The following is a 15,475-nucleotide window of genomic DNA, read 5'->3' on the forward strand; positions in this document are numbered from 1 at the left end:
AGGCCCATAAAGAACTAACTTCATAGGACCTCCGACCGACAATTTATGCTGACGTCTGAAAATCAAATCATCCTCTCAAATCACTAGTCTGCCTTCAAATTGCGAGTCGCTTTTTTAAAAGTATGTTCAGATTGCGGTCCGTCCCGATAGCTCAGTTGGTTAAGCGCCCCCCCCCCCCCCCCTTTATGCACGAGAGAAACCGCAAGGTTCTCTGATTCAGTTCACAGGGTGTACGTACGAGCAACGCATTTTAAGGACAGTTTGTTTATATTTCTGACCATCACAGCGAATAACAATATATACCAAACTTAACAGAGGTCTAAAAAAAGTAGGAGCGACAAAACGCGAAAGTTAATGACGTGCTTGACACCAAAATAGAATAATCAGCTTAAAATATGACACAAAGGTAAGCAAGAACTATCTCGAAAAAACTATCCTCTTCTTCAGGCGTAACTGAGTAAACTTAGAAAATTTACTTCTAGAAAAGTTCTCATCAATATTTATTATAGCATTGTAGGCTACACTCGCACCTACAATATGGAATTATCAACTGGGGATGCGCACCCACAAAATACTTGAATAGAATCCAAGTTAGACAAAATAAGATAATTAAAATGAAAACTAAATTACTGCCACTCTATCAAGAAAATAAAATAGCCTACTAACTGTTAATTCTTTCTCTTTAGGTATCATAGCAGATACAGCCCTCGATGTACAATGATGTTCCAGTTTGATCGATCTCGTGCTTCTTGCCAAATTTTAGTAGGGTTTTTGATAAGTGGTTGAAAATTGTGCAAAAATGTGAATCTTTGTGCTCCTCTTGACCGTTTTCCTAGAATTTTTCCACTTAAAGATAAATCTTCAAGTTCGCCTTTCCTTATAATGTGACCTAAGAACTTCAGCTGCCGCATTTCTAAAGATCTCAGTATCTGCTGCTCCTGGCCCATCTATTGGAGAACTGCTCTGTTGGTTCGAAAAGCTGTCCATGGAATTTTAAGAATTCTTCGGTAAAACCACATTTCTGCAGCTTCAAGTTTTTTTCGTGTTTTTGCCGTTAGTGTTTGATTGATTGATTGGTTTATTTGTTGTGCAATATTATAACAGCAAAATCATTAAATGATGCAGTACGCTTAACGAACACAATTGAAACAAAGAAAAATAACAAATGTAGCCTACAATGCATCGTTGATAAGTAAATCACAACGGGAAGCTGCGAAGTGACCATGACGGTCTTCGAGTCAAGCAGCCACCCTCAGCCAAGTCGATGAATAAACATTTAGTAAACATTACACTAAAATATCTACACTAGCAACAAAGAGTCAAGATAGGAAACAAACTTGCTTCCATGATATGTCAAAATTTTCACATCCATACATCAAAATTGACCAAACAAAGCATTTTAACAAACGAATTTTTAAGGTTTTGGAGAGCTTTCGATAGATTTTTGCCATGGTGTTGAAACTTGACTTTGATAATGCAATGCGTCGTCTAATTTCTTCTTCACATCGGGTGCTTGGATTCAGTATTGAGCCCAAATATTTGAATTTTTGAACCTGTTCAATTTTGTTATCATTGCAGTACACGCAAATTGTTGGTTCAGGAAGACATTGTTAATTCTACTTATTTAAGTTACGGTACTTAAGAAGACATTGTTAATTCTAGTTAATTCTACTTATAGCCTAAACTGGAAATAAGCAAATTTATGTTCAAATTTTATAATAATAAACTACCGGAAAACTTCAAAACTTTCTTTACACATGTATCAGCTATTCATTTGTATAACACCCGACGTTCAAGCTCTAATTCACTTTATATTAAACAGGCAAATACCCAATTATTTCAAAAAAGTTTAAAATGCATGGGAATCAAGGTATGGGACAGTTTACCTCAAAATATGAAAAAAAAACATGAAAAAAGGCTTCAAATCTTTCAGTAAAATGTGCAAAAAACACTTCTTCAATAATCAAGAGCTATAGAAACGACATCCACTACCTGACTATGTTAATTGTTATTATTTTTTGTAGTATCTGTATTTATTTTTTTCTGTTCTTCCTTCCTTCTTCTTTTTTGTGTCAATTTGCTACAATATTTAAAAACCCAATAGGCCTACTTTCTTTCGTATAACTATTTGAATGAGAGAGTGCAGACTCGACGACCTCCTACGGCCTACGCCTTCAGGGCTACGGTCTTTCGCACTCTCTCATTGGATGCACACTGTCAGTTTTTGTTTTATGTATGTTTCGGCGTTTCGCATCCAAACAAAAATAAAATGACCATCCATCCATCCAACACCTTCGAAGAGTTTCAATATTTAGAAAACCGACGAGGAAAAAAGAGCAAGGAAAATTTTTTAAATTTATATTGGTAAAAACAAAAAATAATAAACAGTTGCTATGTTGATCGGCCTTGGTGCGTTATCAAGAGTGTTGATGGTCTGGAGGGGTGCGTTATAGTCATGGGGTGGGTGTCTCATCATGGAGGAGAGCAAGCTATTGAAGGTATTGCATCATGAAGAAGAGCTCCATTCAGCTACACTTACTGGATGGAATAATAACAACACTTCAGCAAACGGAAACTTCACTCTGCCAATCTAGGTGACCGGGCCAGCGGCGGTGGTTCAAAGCCTCTATAAGTAGGCTATGGGAAACTACAAGAATTAAGCTTTCAAAGAAGGTTTTTTAGTCCAAGAATAGAAACATCTCAAAATCAATTATCATTCCGTTGGCTACACCTAGTGCCGCCGCTCGGCACACTACGGTGCCACGGCATGCTGGTTACAAAGTAGCCCACTGGGCTGTAATGATGTTTCTGAAGAAAGAAATTTGAAAACCTTTACTTTTGTAGTTGGTGCATATAGGGCTTGGATGATGAACTGTTTTATTTTGATCAACGACGCACGAGTACAAAATAATTGACACGGCGAGAAGAACACAATAAACATAGCCAGGTCAGAGACTTTAAAGAACCGGCCTGCCACGCCCCGTGGAGGCGGGAAGCGGCGTGATTATGGGATGGCGATGCACCCGGAAGGGAAGTCCACCAGCTTAGGTCGCGGGGGCCAGGCTGGAGAGTCTAGGTACCTGTGGAAGGAAAGTGTGGATCGAGAATTTTGTGCGACTCGTCCGCAAAAGTTAGAATGGCGGAACGGGCCAGGGAGACGGGCTTTGCTTTCTGCAAACGCAAAAAGGTCAGCTCACGACGGGCCGGGCGACAGAAGTTTTATAAAGCCAGGCAGCGCCCACGTCTCCATCACGTGACCTTAATACAGGTACGTTTAACTCCTATACCCGGTCTGCCCGTAGGCAGAGCGGATAAACTTTGGGGTCTCCCACGAGGAAGAGAAGCTTAGCTACAAGGACGATTTGAATACTCGTGGGAAACGAAAATTATATAAAATCTGGAGCAAAGGCTCAATTAATTGGTGTAAAAAAAAGATGGCAAGTGGGAATATATTGTATGCTTTACCTACCGAAAAAGTGTTGACGTTGAACCAACGAGCACGGATGTGCACTGGCCAGACGTTGAGGCAGGTTCGCCCAGATAGATCGGGGGGACTAGCGATCGAAGCATAGATATGACTAGGCTACGTTACCAGGAAAAATATAGAATAGTGGGATGAAACTTTGGAGGTTGCATCGAGTTGATCGGGAAATCATGTTTATCGATGAGTTAAAAGCAACGCGAGGTTGATCCGAGCGTGAAAGAGCAGCATATCGGGAGAAGGTAGTGTGTGATAATCTAAAATATTGCTTTAACTGCAGACAGTGCACACCGTTTCGACCTCCCGGTCTCATCAGTGCAGTAGTTAAGGTGTTAAACTGTTTTATTCGCATCAACAGCGCACGGGTACAAATAATTGACACGGCGAGAGAGCACAAACAAACATAGCCAGGTCGAAGACTTTCAGAAACCGGCCTGCCACACCCCGCGGCGGCGGGGAGCGGCGTGATTTAGGGGTGACGATGCACCCGGAGGGGTAAGTCCACCAGCTTAGGTCGCGGGGGCCAGGCTGGGGAGTCGAGGTACCTGTGGAGGGAGAGTGTGGATCGAAAACGTTACATGACCCGTCCGCAAATTTAGAATGGCGGAGCGGGCCAGGGAGACAGGCTCTTTCTGCATTGACCAGAAAGATGGCCTGCGACGGGCCGGGCGACCCGTCGCGTGTGGACGCTGGAACCGGCAGTAATTGACCGCCGGACGGCGCCCACGTCTCCCTCACGCGACCTCGGCGCAGGTACTTGACTCTTATACCCGGTCTGCCAGTAGGCAGAGCGGATAAAATTGGGGTCTACCATGAGGAAGAGAGTCAACTATTTAAGGATAATTTGGCTCTCGTGGCAGACGAAATTCAAATAAAAATGTGGAGCAGAGGCTTCCCATTTGTGGTACCTAAACAGTAACCAAAAATGGTAGCCTACTACTGCCTGATATTTTTTCAATGTTTTTGCAAACATTGCGAAGTTAGAAAGTGAATTGGCTAAAGACATTCATCGTGTTTGAATCATCATCATCATCGACGTATGAGCAGGTCTTTCCAGGCTAGATTGGAGGGCAGGAAGTCATCAGCCACTCAACAGTCTCGTCGTTCAGGACCCTTAGGCCATGCGCACCGTGTGGAGGCCGGTGGATTAGGCAGTGGTGAATGACATGGTCTGCGGTCTGTTCTGTGGCGCCACACTCGCATTCTGATGGAGGAGCCAGGCCCCACTTGTGCATGTCCGAACGAAAGCGGCCGACGCCAGTTCGCAGGCGGTTAAGCCTGATCCACGCAAGCCTTGCGAGGGACATCCCCGGTGGACGGGGATCGCCGTCGGGTATGAAGTCACGGAGCGTGGAGGTATATGGTTTTGCCACTCCGTGTTCCACATGTGGTTCGTCCAGTGTTCCCCACTTAACCCAAGTTCTTCTTCGTTCTTAAGTAGTTGTTGTGCGGCAGGCACAAAGGGGCGTCTTGATTTCAGTCGCTGCTTTATAGGTGGTGGTCGCTTGAATGTTGGATGGAGGGGATGGTCGGGGTCCAGAGCGCGGCGAGCGAGAGGAATCGTGGCTCCTTTACGACGTTGCTCAGCAGATTGGATGCCTGCTAGGATAGGTAGACTTAGTCTGTCGGGGTGGGACGCAGGCATCCAGTCACAGTACGCAGCGCATCGTTGATGGCGGTATTAATATGGTGGGTGTGAGAACTACGGCACCAGACTGGTGCGCAGTACTCAGCAGTGGAATGAACAAGGGCTAGGGTAGTTGTACGAAGAGTTTTGGCACCAGCTCCCAAGCAGGAACCCGCCAATCGCCTCAAAAGTGCGAAGCGTGTAAATATTTTTTTGCGCAGTGACTCCAAGTGTCGGCCGTACGTGAGTGACCTGTTCAGGGTTATGCCGAGATAAGTAGGTTCGGCAAGCAGGGAAGGCGTTCCCCGTCAATGTTGATGTTTATCTCGCGCTGTGTTTCCCAGTTGTTAAGGTGGAAGGCCGCCGACACTGTCTTAGCCTTGCTGAGCTGTAGCTTCCATTTCTGGAGGTATGCTGATAGTGTTTGCATGTCTTGGCTGAGGTTCCTCTCCACTGACTGCCAATTTCCCTCTGAGTGCAGGAGTGCCAGGTCGTCTGCGTAAGCATATTTCGTGGAGATGGTGGGGGCATGTCGTAGGTGTAGGCTATGTGTTGAACAGGACAGGAGCCAATACTGAGCCCTGTGGGACGTCGATTTTGAGTCGGCATAGTCTGTTTCGACGACCGCTACCGGTTGTGAGGGTAAAACTGCGGTTTTGCACAAGTTCCATCATCATATGAACCATGTGTCTGTCAGGGAGCAGACGGCCGCAAAGTAAGGCCGACTAGCAAGTAAGGCCGCTATGCCATACAGTATCATAGGCATTAGGCAGCCGTGAGATTGACAACACGGCGCCAGCCTTCTTCTTAGCCGAGAAGCTGTCCTCAATGCCTTGGGTCATAAGTGTGACCTGATCTACGGTTGATCGTCCGTGTCGGAAGCCAGCTTGTTCACGGGGGAGCTGCGGATCTTTTATTGGTTCGACACGGGCGTAGATGAGTCTCTCGAGGATCTTGAAGGGGATGCAGAGCAGTGACATTGGGCGGTAGCTCTTCGGGTCCCCTGGGGGCTTCTTTGGCTTAGGAACCGCAACCACAAGGGCTCTTCTCCAGATCCTGGGAATTCTCAGGCGGCGCAAGCAGCAGGAAAGGAAGTCTTTTAACCAGGACTTTGAGGAGGCAGCAGCATGGAGTATCAACTCCGGGCATAGGTGGTCAGGGTCCGGGGCTTTACCTGGCTTTATGTGCTGGAGGGCGGCGGAAAATTCGTCCGTGGTGAACTCACCCGAGATGTTGTCTCCGTCTGGGGTTGTTACCTTCCAGAGGTCCGTCATTTCTTGTAAGACGAATCTGTCTGATTCACGGTCTCTCGGTTTGTATTTCCCGTTCTCCACAAGTTGTGAGGCGATGGAATTTGCTGAAACGGGACGTTGTTGACGAGAGGCATGTGATCTGCCAGTTAGGTTGTTCAATGTACTCCATGCTATGCGACTGGAGTGCGTGAAGTTGATTGATTCAACGGCTTCTGTTCAGCGCTCCTTCCTCTTTGAGTCCAGCTTTGCCAACAGAGCTGTGGCTGAACTGTTGGTGTCATTGCCCTGAGGGGCGTGGAGGAAGTCGGAGAAGAGGCTTTCGCACTCCTTGTCCCAGCACGACATGTAGTTCTTTCGTCGGCCGCGGGGGATAGAGTGTTTTGCCGCTGATGTTATTGCATCACAAAAGTCCTAGTAAGCTTCTTCCACGTTCTTGGTGTGTGGTGATGGAAGATACTGCCTGGCTTCGTTGGTGAGGAGGCTATAGTACTCCCAGTTAGCCATTCTGAAGTTCCATCGCTTAACAGGCTTGCTCGGGACAGGCATTGTGAGCGTTGGAGCCGTGATAAGCGAGGGTCGGTGTTGGGACTTGGGGAACTTCTCTAGCGCACGTTTGTCCGGTTGGCCATTATCGGGGTCATCACTCACGAAGCCAGGTCGGGGTTTGTACCAGTGTTCCAGCGCCCGGAGAAGAAGCTCGCTGCACCCTTGGGATCGTGCAGTAGGGTGAGGTTATTATTGGCTGACCATGAGGCCAGGCTTTCTCCGTCTGTGTTGGTGGTGTTGTAGCCCCAGTGAACGTGGTGGCAATTAAAATCGCCAGCATAGAGGCTGGGTTGGAGGAACTTTGTTTTAATTCTCAATTGATTGGTTTTAATGCATTGCCATAGGCTACTTCATTATTACATTGTTATAGGCCTACCCTAAATAGTCGAAGATGAGCTGCCATACTGTATTTTCTGGTTATAGGCTACGATAGAAGCTGACTTTTCTCACCCTGTGGTATTTCACCCCCATCCAAAGTAGGACTTGAGTATGGTATCAGCACCATACGCATGATAATCGAAATAGCCTACTGCAGCGGTCCCCAACCTTTTTGCTCTCACGAACCGTTTTTAAATAAAAATTGCCTTGCGGACCGGCGATAGGAAAAACAAAGTTTGACATCTACGTAGGCCTATAGCCCAGGTCCAATTTTTTATTGCGGTTTAAACACACTTTGAGCAAGATTTGTAAAATATAATAGACAATGTAACAGTTGAGGTCGGAAAATGAAGCTAGTTTAGCAGGGAGTCTGTGAGGATTGCTCCCCAGAAAATTTTGACTAAATTTACGTTGCTTTGATCGCATTTTGATGCACTTTTAGGCCCAATAATGATTTATTTATGAAGTCGCACACCTCGTAATTGATCAACATCATCAAATTAAAAATAGATTTTTAGAAGTTTGAGTGACAAATTTTGATTTAAAATTAAAGTTACTTTTTAAATATATTTTCTTTCTCGACTACAGAAGGATTTCAATAATTTATTTGTTAAAAGTTTGTATAGTAGTATATTGTATGAGCTTAAAGTAAAATTTCGAAAATCCATTTCAGGTGCCCCCACCTTTCATATATAGCTTATACAATGCACATTTCACCTTATACTTCAATTTTATTGTTGGGTAGTTGATCTTTATCCTCGGACTGGGAAAGCTTCTTTGAGAGCTTAATCCTGACAGTTTCGCGTACTTGTAGAGGCTTTGAACCAGCCGGTCACTGAAATTGACGGAGTGGTATTTTCTCTTGTGTTCTTCTTGGTGAATTATTCCATCTACTTGGTGCCACTAAATGGAGAGCTAAACTGAAATGCGTTGCTCAGTCAAATACACACCCCGAGAGCCGAACCAGCGCCGCTTGATCTTGTTTAACTGTAATTAGTTTATTCTATGGCTAAGGACATACTGGGTCGCGCCCCGGTTATTGGGAACCCCTGGCCTACTGTACAGCATAGCCTACCCGCGATCTTCATATTTAAAGCTGCATCGAAGAAATAAAAACAAACTGAATCTCACAATGAAGATAGAGTGGAAAGTCTAACTTTTATAAGCTAACGTCTTTCTTATTCCAATTTTGCAGTTCGCAATTTGAAAAAATCGTATCTCGAGTTGGCCCATGTTTAGTCAAAACACCAAGTAAAATGCAGAGCTTTTTATGATTATATGACGATTCAAGATAATGGAAATAAAAAACACGATAATCGTGGATGCGCAGTGTGAAAAATGGCTTTGGAGTCGGAACCTGGCGTATTCAGACAATGCCTGGAAATCCTAGACAATGCTTGGAAATTCCCAACAATGCCTGAAAGTAGCTACTCTACAATGCCTGACAACCCCTGAAAATGCTCGACAATGCCTAAAAATGTTCTATAATGCCTAACAAACCCGTCAACCACTGATAATGATCGACAATGCCTGGAAATCCTAGACAATGCTTGGAAATTCCCAACAATGCCTGAAAGTAGCTACTCTACAATGCCTGACAACCCCTGAAAATGCTCGACAATGCCTGAAAATGTTCGACAATGCCTGAAAATGTTCTATAATGCCTAACAAACCCGTCAACCACTGATAATGATCGACAATGCCTGGAAATCCTATAGACAATGCTTGGAAATTCACAACAATGCCTGAAAGCAGCTATTCTACAATGCCTGACAACCCCTGCAAATGCTCGACAACCCCTGAAAATGTTCGACAATGCCTGAAAATGTTCTATAATGCCTAACAAACCCGTTAACCACTGATAATGATCGACAATGCCTGGAAATCCTATAGACAATGCTTGGAAATTCACAACAATGCCTGAAAGTAGCTATTCTACAATGCCTGACAACCCCTGCAAATGCTCGACAACCCCTGAAAATGTTCGACAATGCCTGAAAATGTTCTATAATGCCTAACGAAGCCGTCAACCACTGATAATGATCGACAATGCCTAGAAATCCTAGACAATGCCTGGAAATCCTAGACAATGCTTATAAATTCCCAACAATGCCCTAAAGTAGCTACTCTACAATGCCTGACAACCCCTGAAAATGCTCCACAACCCCTGAAAATGTTCGACAATGCCTGAAAATGTTCTATAATGCCTAACAAACCCGTCAACCACTGATAATGATCGACAATGCCTTTAAATCCTAGACAATGCCTGGAAATCCTAGACAATGCCTGGAAATTCCCAACAATGCCTGAAAGTAGCTACTCTACAATGCCTGACAACCCCTGCAAATGCTCGACAACCCCTGAAAATGTTCGACAATGCCTGAAAATGTTCTATAATGCCTAACAAACCCGTCAACCACTGATCATGATCGACAATGCCTGGAAATCTTAGACAATGCCTGGAAATTCCAAACAATGCCTGAAAGTAGCTACTCTACAATGCCTGACAACCCCTGAAAATGCTCGACAACCCCTAGAAATGCTCCACAACCCCCCGAGAAGCCGACAATGCCCGACAATGCCTGACAATGCCTGACAATGCCTGACAATGCCCGACAATGCCTGACAATGCCTGACAATGCCTGACAATGGGTATTTAGAGGTACCCCATTCTGAGAGCATTTTCAACAAAAATGTGGGTATGAATATTCCTGTAAAATGGTGGTGAAAGGTGGCATAGCAAAAGGATAAGATCATGTTTTCTTCGGCATTTTTAGGAAATAAAGCTAAGTCTCTACGTTTTCTTGTTGCTAATTCCTGGCTGAGATGTTTGAATGTTTGGTATTGGCAAAACTCGCTCTTTTAATTCAGTTTTGTTTACAATTAGGCAAGTTTTTTTTAGACTGAAAGCATCATTCCCAAGCATAAAGAGACTGAAAGCATCATTCTCAATATCGTGACGTCACACAACATCTTAAGGGGGGGGCCATGGCCCAATGGCCCCCCCTGCGTACGCTAGTGTCGGTGGCATTCGTTTAATTTTATGTTCTGAATCTTTTCTTGTAAACACAAGTCACGAAGTGAAAATCTTGCCCTAGCTAAAAACTGACTGCAAATAAGACATACGGTAATGCTTTTTAATGGTGAAAATCATGGTCGAGTAGTAAAACCATGATATGTGGTTGGCAATGGCAATATTGGCTAACACTGCAGGCTATGGAACAGGTGTAATAAAAACCAGCCTAACGACTGACCGTCTGCTAAAAAAAATGCTAGAAATACAATTATTGACAGTTAAAATTTAAAAAATTTGGGGATAAGCCATGGCCTCTTTGGCTCCTGGCTAAGCCTACGATAGGATATTGACTATTCGGTGCAAGTATAGAATCCGCCACCCTGGTCAACATGACGTCACAAAACGGACGCAACTACTACATAAACCGTGAAAAAAAGGATGCGGAAAAGCGGCGGAATGAAGGTGATAAAGCGGAATGGAAATGGATTTTTTGACAATTTTGCTGTGTTTTTACAATAAAAACATTAAACCAACGTCGAGTGTTGAATATAACTACATAGAATGACAAAAAAATTACCAAATTGCATCATTTCAACTAAAAATTTACCTATTAAACTATAAAAATAAAAATATGAAACGTTTGCAACTAAATGTGTTGTAGCTATCTAATTTCTGCTCGCATTTTAATTTTTACAATAAAAGTACCAATGTAACGCAACTGCAAAGAGTATGTCTTGCTTTATGCACGTGGAAAGTTTCAGGTTTATATCTTATCTACAAAACGGGCAATCGTCGTTCAAACGTAGCCGCTGGACGACACTTTTTTCCAATGCGTTGTAAAGGCGAATCGATCCTTATTCAGTATAAGCCACCCCCTGTTTGCTGTGATCGGTAAATAGTGCTTCCACTAAACTTGCTGTAGTTTTCTCGTTTCTGCTCGGATTTTAACAATTTTGCCATCGTTGGAAAGCACGATCATACATCTACACGAATCAATTAGCTACAAATCCAGAACAAGTACTGTCTATATCTTGTAATAACTTAAACGTCACCAAGTTGTACCGATTCTCAGCAATTTATTTTTACAATAAAATCATTAATCCATTGCAAATGGAAAGAGTATGTGTTGCTTTATGCACCTAGAAAGTTTCAAGTTTATATCTCATCTACCAAACGAGCAATCGTTGTTCAAACTTAACCACCCAGCGAAGCTCTTTTTCAATGCATTGTAAAGGCGAATCAATCCTTAGGCTATTCAGTATACGCCACCCCCTGTTTGCTGTGATCGTTAAATAGTGCTTCCACTAAACTTGCTGTAGTTTTCTCGTTTCTGCTCGGATTTTAACAATTTTGCCATCGTTGGAAAGTACGATTATATATCTACATGAATCAATTAAATGCAAGCACAAAGTAAGTACTAGATATATCTTGTGATAACTTAAACTTCACCAAGTTGTACCGATTCTCAGCAATTTAATTTTACAATAAAATCATTAAACTTTTGCAAATTGAATGAGTATGTCTTGCTTTATGCATCTAGAAAGTTTCAAGTTTAAATTTTATCTACAAAACTGGCAATCGTTGTTCAAACGTAGCCGCTCGTCGACACTTTTTTCCAATGCATTGTAAAGGCGAATTGATCCTTATTCAGTATAAGCCACCCACTATTTGCTGTGATCGGTAAATAGTGCTTCCACTAAACTTGCTGTAGTTTTCTCGTTTCTGCTCGGATTTTAACAATTTTGCCATCGTTGGAAAGTACGATTATATATGTACCCGAATCATTTAAATGCAAGCACAAAATAAGTACTAGATTTATCTTGTGATAACTTAAACTTCACCAACTTGTACCGATGCTCAGCAATTTAATTTTTACAATAAAATCATTAATCCTTTACAAACTGAAAGAGTATGTCTTGTTTTATTCACCTGAAAAGTTTCAGGTTTATATCTCATCTACCAAACGAGCAAACAGGGGGTGGCGTATACTGAATAAGGATCGATTCGCCTTTACAATACATTGGAAAAAAGTGTCGACGAGCGGCTACGTTTGAACGACGATTGCTAGTTTTGTAGATACAATATAAACTTGAAACTTTTTAGATGCATAAAGCAAGACATACTCTTTCAATTTGCAATGGATTAATGATTTTATTGTATAAAGTAAATTGCTGAGAATCGGTACAAATTGGTGAAGTTTAAATTGTTACAAGATATATCTAGTACTTACTTTGTGCTTGTGTTTAATTGATTCGGGTAGATATATAATTGTAATTTCCAATGATGGCAAAATTGTTAAAATCCGAGCAGAAACGAGAAAACTACAGCAAGTTTAGTGGAAGCACTATTTACCGATCACTGCAAACAGGGGGTGGCGTATACTGAATAAGGATCGATTCGCCTTTGCAATGCATTGAAAAAAACTTCGCTAGGCGGTTAAGTTTGAACAACGATTGCTCGTTTGGTAGATGAGATATAAACTTGAAACTTTTCAGGTGCATAAAGCAAGACATACTCTTTCTATTTGCAATGGATTAATGATTTTATTGTAAAAATTAAATTGCTGAGAATCGGTGCATGTTGGTGAAGTTTAAGTTATCACAAGATAAAGTTAGTACTTACTTTGTGCTTGTGTTTAATTGATTCGTGTAGATATTTAATCGTGCTTTCCAACGATGGCAAAATTGTTAAAATCCGAGCAGAAACGAGAAGACTACAGCAAGTTTAGTGGAAGCACTATATACCGATCACTGCAAACAGGGAGTGGCGTATACTGAATAAGGATCGATTCGCCTTTGCAATGCATTGAAAAAAGCTTCGCTGGGCGGTTAAGTTTGAACGACGATTGCTCGTTTGGTAGATGAGATATAAACCTGAAACTTTTCAGGTGCATAAAGCAAGACATACTCTTTCTATTTGCAATAGATTAGTGATTTTATTGTAAAAATTAAATTGCTGAGAATCGATGCAAATTGGTGAAGTTTAAGTTATCACAAGATCAGTGGCGCCGGCAGACCTTCAACAATGGGGGGGCAAAATATTGACAGTGCCAGACAGTAGCGTAGTCAAAAATGTTGAAAGGCAGGGTGTTGACAGCCGACGGGCGAAGCCCGATGGCGTGTTTGCCGAAGGCGACACTTAGCGGCGGGGGGTCTGGGGGCCTCCCCCAGAAAATTTTGAAAAATTACTTTCAGTTTGGTGAATTCTGAGAGCATTTTCAACAAAATTGTGGGTATGAATATTTCTGTAAAATGGTGCTGTCCGGTGGCATAGCAAAAGGATAAGATCATGTTTTCTTTGGCATTTTTCGGAAATAAAGCTAAGTCTCTATGTTTTTTTGTTGCTAATTCCAGACTGAGATATTTGAATGCTTGGTATTGGCAAAACTCGCTCTTTTAATGCAGTTTCGTTTAAAATTAGGCAAACTTTGTTTTAGACACATAGGTTGATTGCTTTTTTTTGCGAGATTATTACAGTTTTATTATTTATCAATTTTCTTCTTCGTTGATTCAAAAAGCGATCTTATTCCGGTAAGTCACTAGCCTAACTTTTATGCTCTGAAGTCAACCCAAAGTTTAGAAATGTAAGGTCATAGAGGTCATACATCTTAATGAGTGTCAAACAAAAAGCTTTGAGACAATGAAGTTACTTTAAGCTATTTCTGGTATATTCAAGTTTTGTATAACAAATAGCTGTTTAGATGTTAATCTAGAATCTAGATCGAACAAGCGATCTCAGCAGTTGCAGATGGCTTGCATCCTTGCACAGTTTAACAAGAAATTGCATCATAGGCTAAAGCTTTTCTTGTAAACAGTGTATTAACATCCGTAAATTCAATTTGAAAGGTTGAAACCCCCAAACCCCCTCCCTTGGCTACGCCACTGGTGCAAGACATGCAAGACAGTGGTATATTATTTAATTTCTCTTGTTTTCTACCAGGGCTGGAAAATATGTTTAGCTTCCCGGGAACCTGTTTTTTAGAGAAAAAATTTCCGCGGCTTACAATCACGAGAATGAGAACCTTATATTTTACTGATCTCCGGAGCTGACGTAAACCTTAAAAGTCATGTCGACATATTCTTGATGCCCCCCTTATCGAAAATTGTTCTTTGTAATACCGCTTTGAAGGAGGATTACGACTATGAAGAAAAGAATAAATTTTAAACTTCGTTTTGAATTGAAAAGACATGACGTACGGTAATGTCTTCCAACCTTAGTTATATATTTTTCATTACGTAACGTCTTGTAGGAATAAATTGAAAATCAGTATGATCACTCAAAATGAAAGCAATGGGACTACGAATCCTCACTAAACCAATCAATCAATGGTCTTGTTGCACCGAAGATGACAACCTTATATTTTACTGATCTCTGGAGCTGACGTAAACCTTAACGCATAGATCTGTTGACTCAATGCAAACCCTTTGAAGGTTGGGGAGGGGGGCTGTCAATTCAACTTTTTTGTATCAACAGTTGTATCTCTAAAATCACTGAGGCTGCGACTACGAGATCTCTTGACTTTTCTTAACTTTTATTCACCTCTATTGAGTTGAAATTTTGAGCGAATAAAGGTTATAAATTGAAAGATATAAGGCATTTCTCAACACATCCTCTGAAATATTTCATATTCCATTGTGAAACATTTTCCCACCAGCTGGATGAAAGTAATTAATTTGGCCCATGTCTCGTTAATCCTAACTGTTTCACAGCGTGAAGGGCATTGGCTGTATGTAAAATAATGTAAACAAAAATTAATCACAACATTACAATGCACGTTCTTCATTACTCTACCAAAAAATAATGTGTAAACTCACGCTACAAATTACACTCATAAGTGACCTCAACATTTCAACGTATATGAGCAGTTCTAAAATTCACATAATTTTAATTTTCGGATATGCTCAGCGTGAATAATTTTACAAAGTGAATCCCAAATTTTGAAACCGTGCCAAAATAACAGAAATATCACTCCTAAAGCATAAGAAGAATCGACAGCCCCCCCCCCAAACTGAGCAAGACTCCAAGAGCCCAACCTTCTCAGGGTTAAAAGTCATGTCGACTTATTCTTGATGCCCCCCTTATCGAAAATTGTTCTTTGTAGTACCGCTTTGAAGGTGGATTACGACTATGAACAAAAGAATAAATTTTAAACTTCAATTTGTATTGAAAAAACA

The sequence above is a fragment of the Aplidium turbinatum genome, chromosome 12, assembly GCF_918807975.1.
Source record: "Aplidium turbinatum chromosome 12, kaAplTurb1.1, whole genome shotgun sequence".
In the NCBI taxonomy this organism is placed as follows: Eukaryota; Metazoa; Chordata; class Ascidiacea; order Aplousobranchia; family Polyclinidae; genus Aplidium; species Aplidium turbinatum.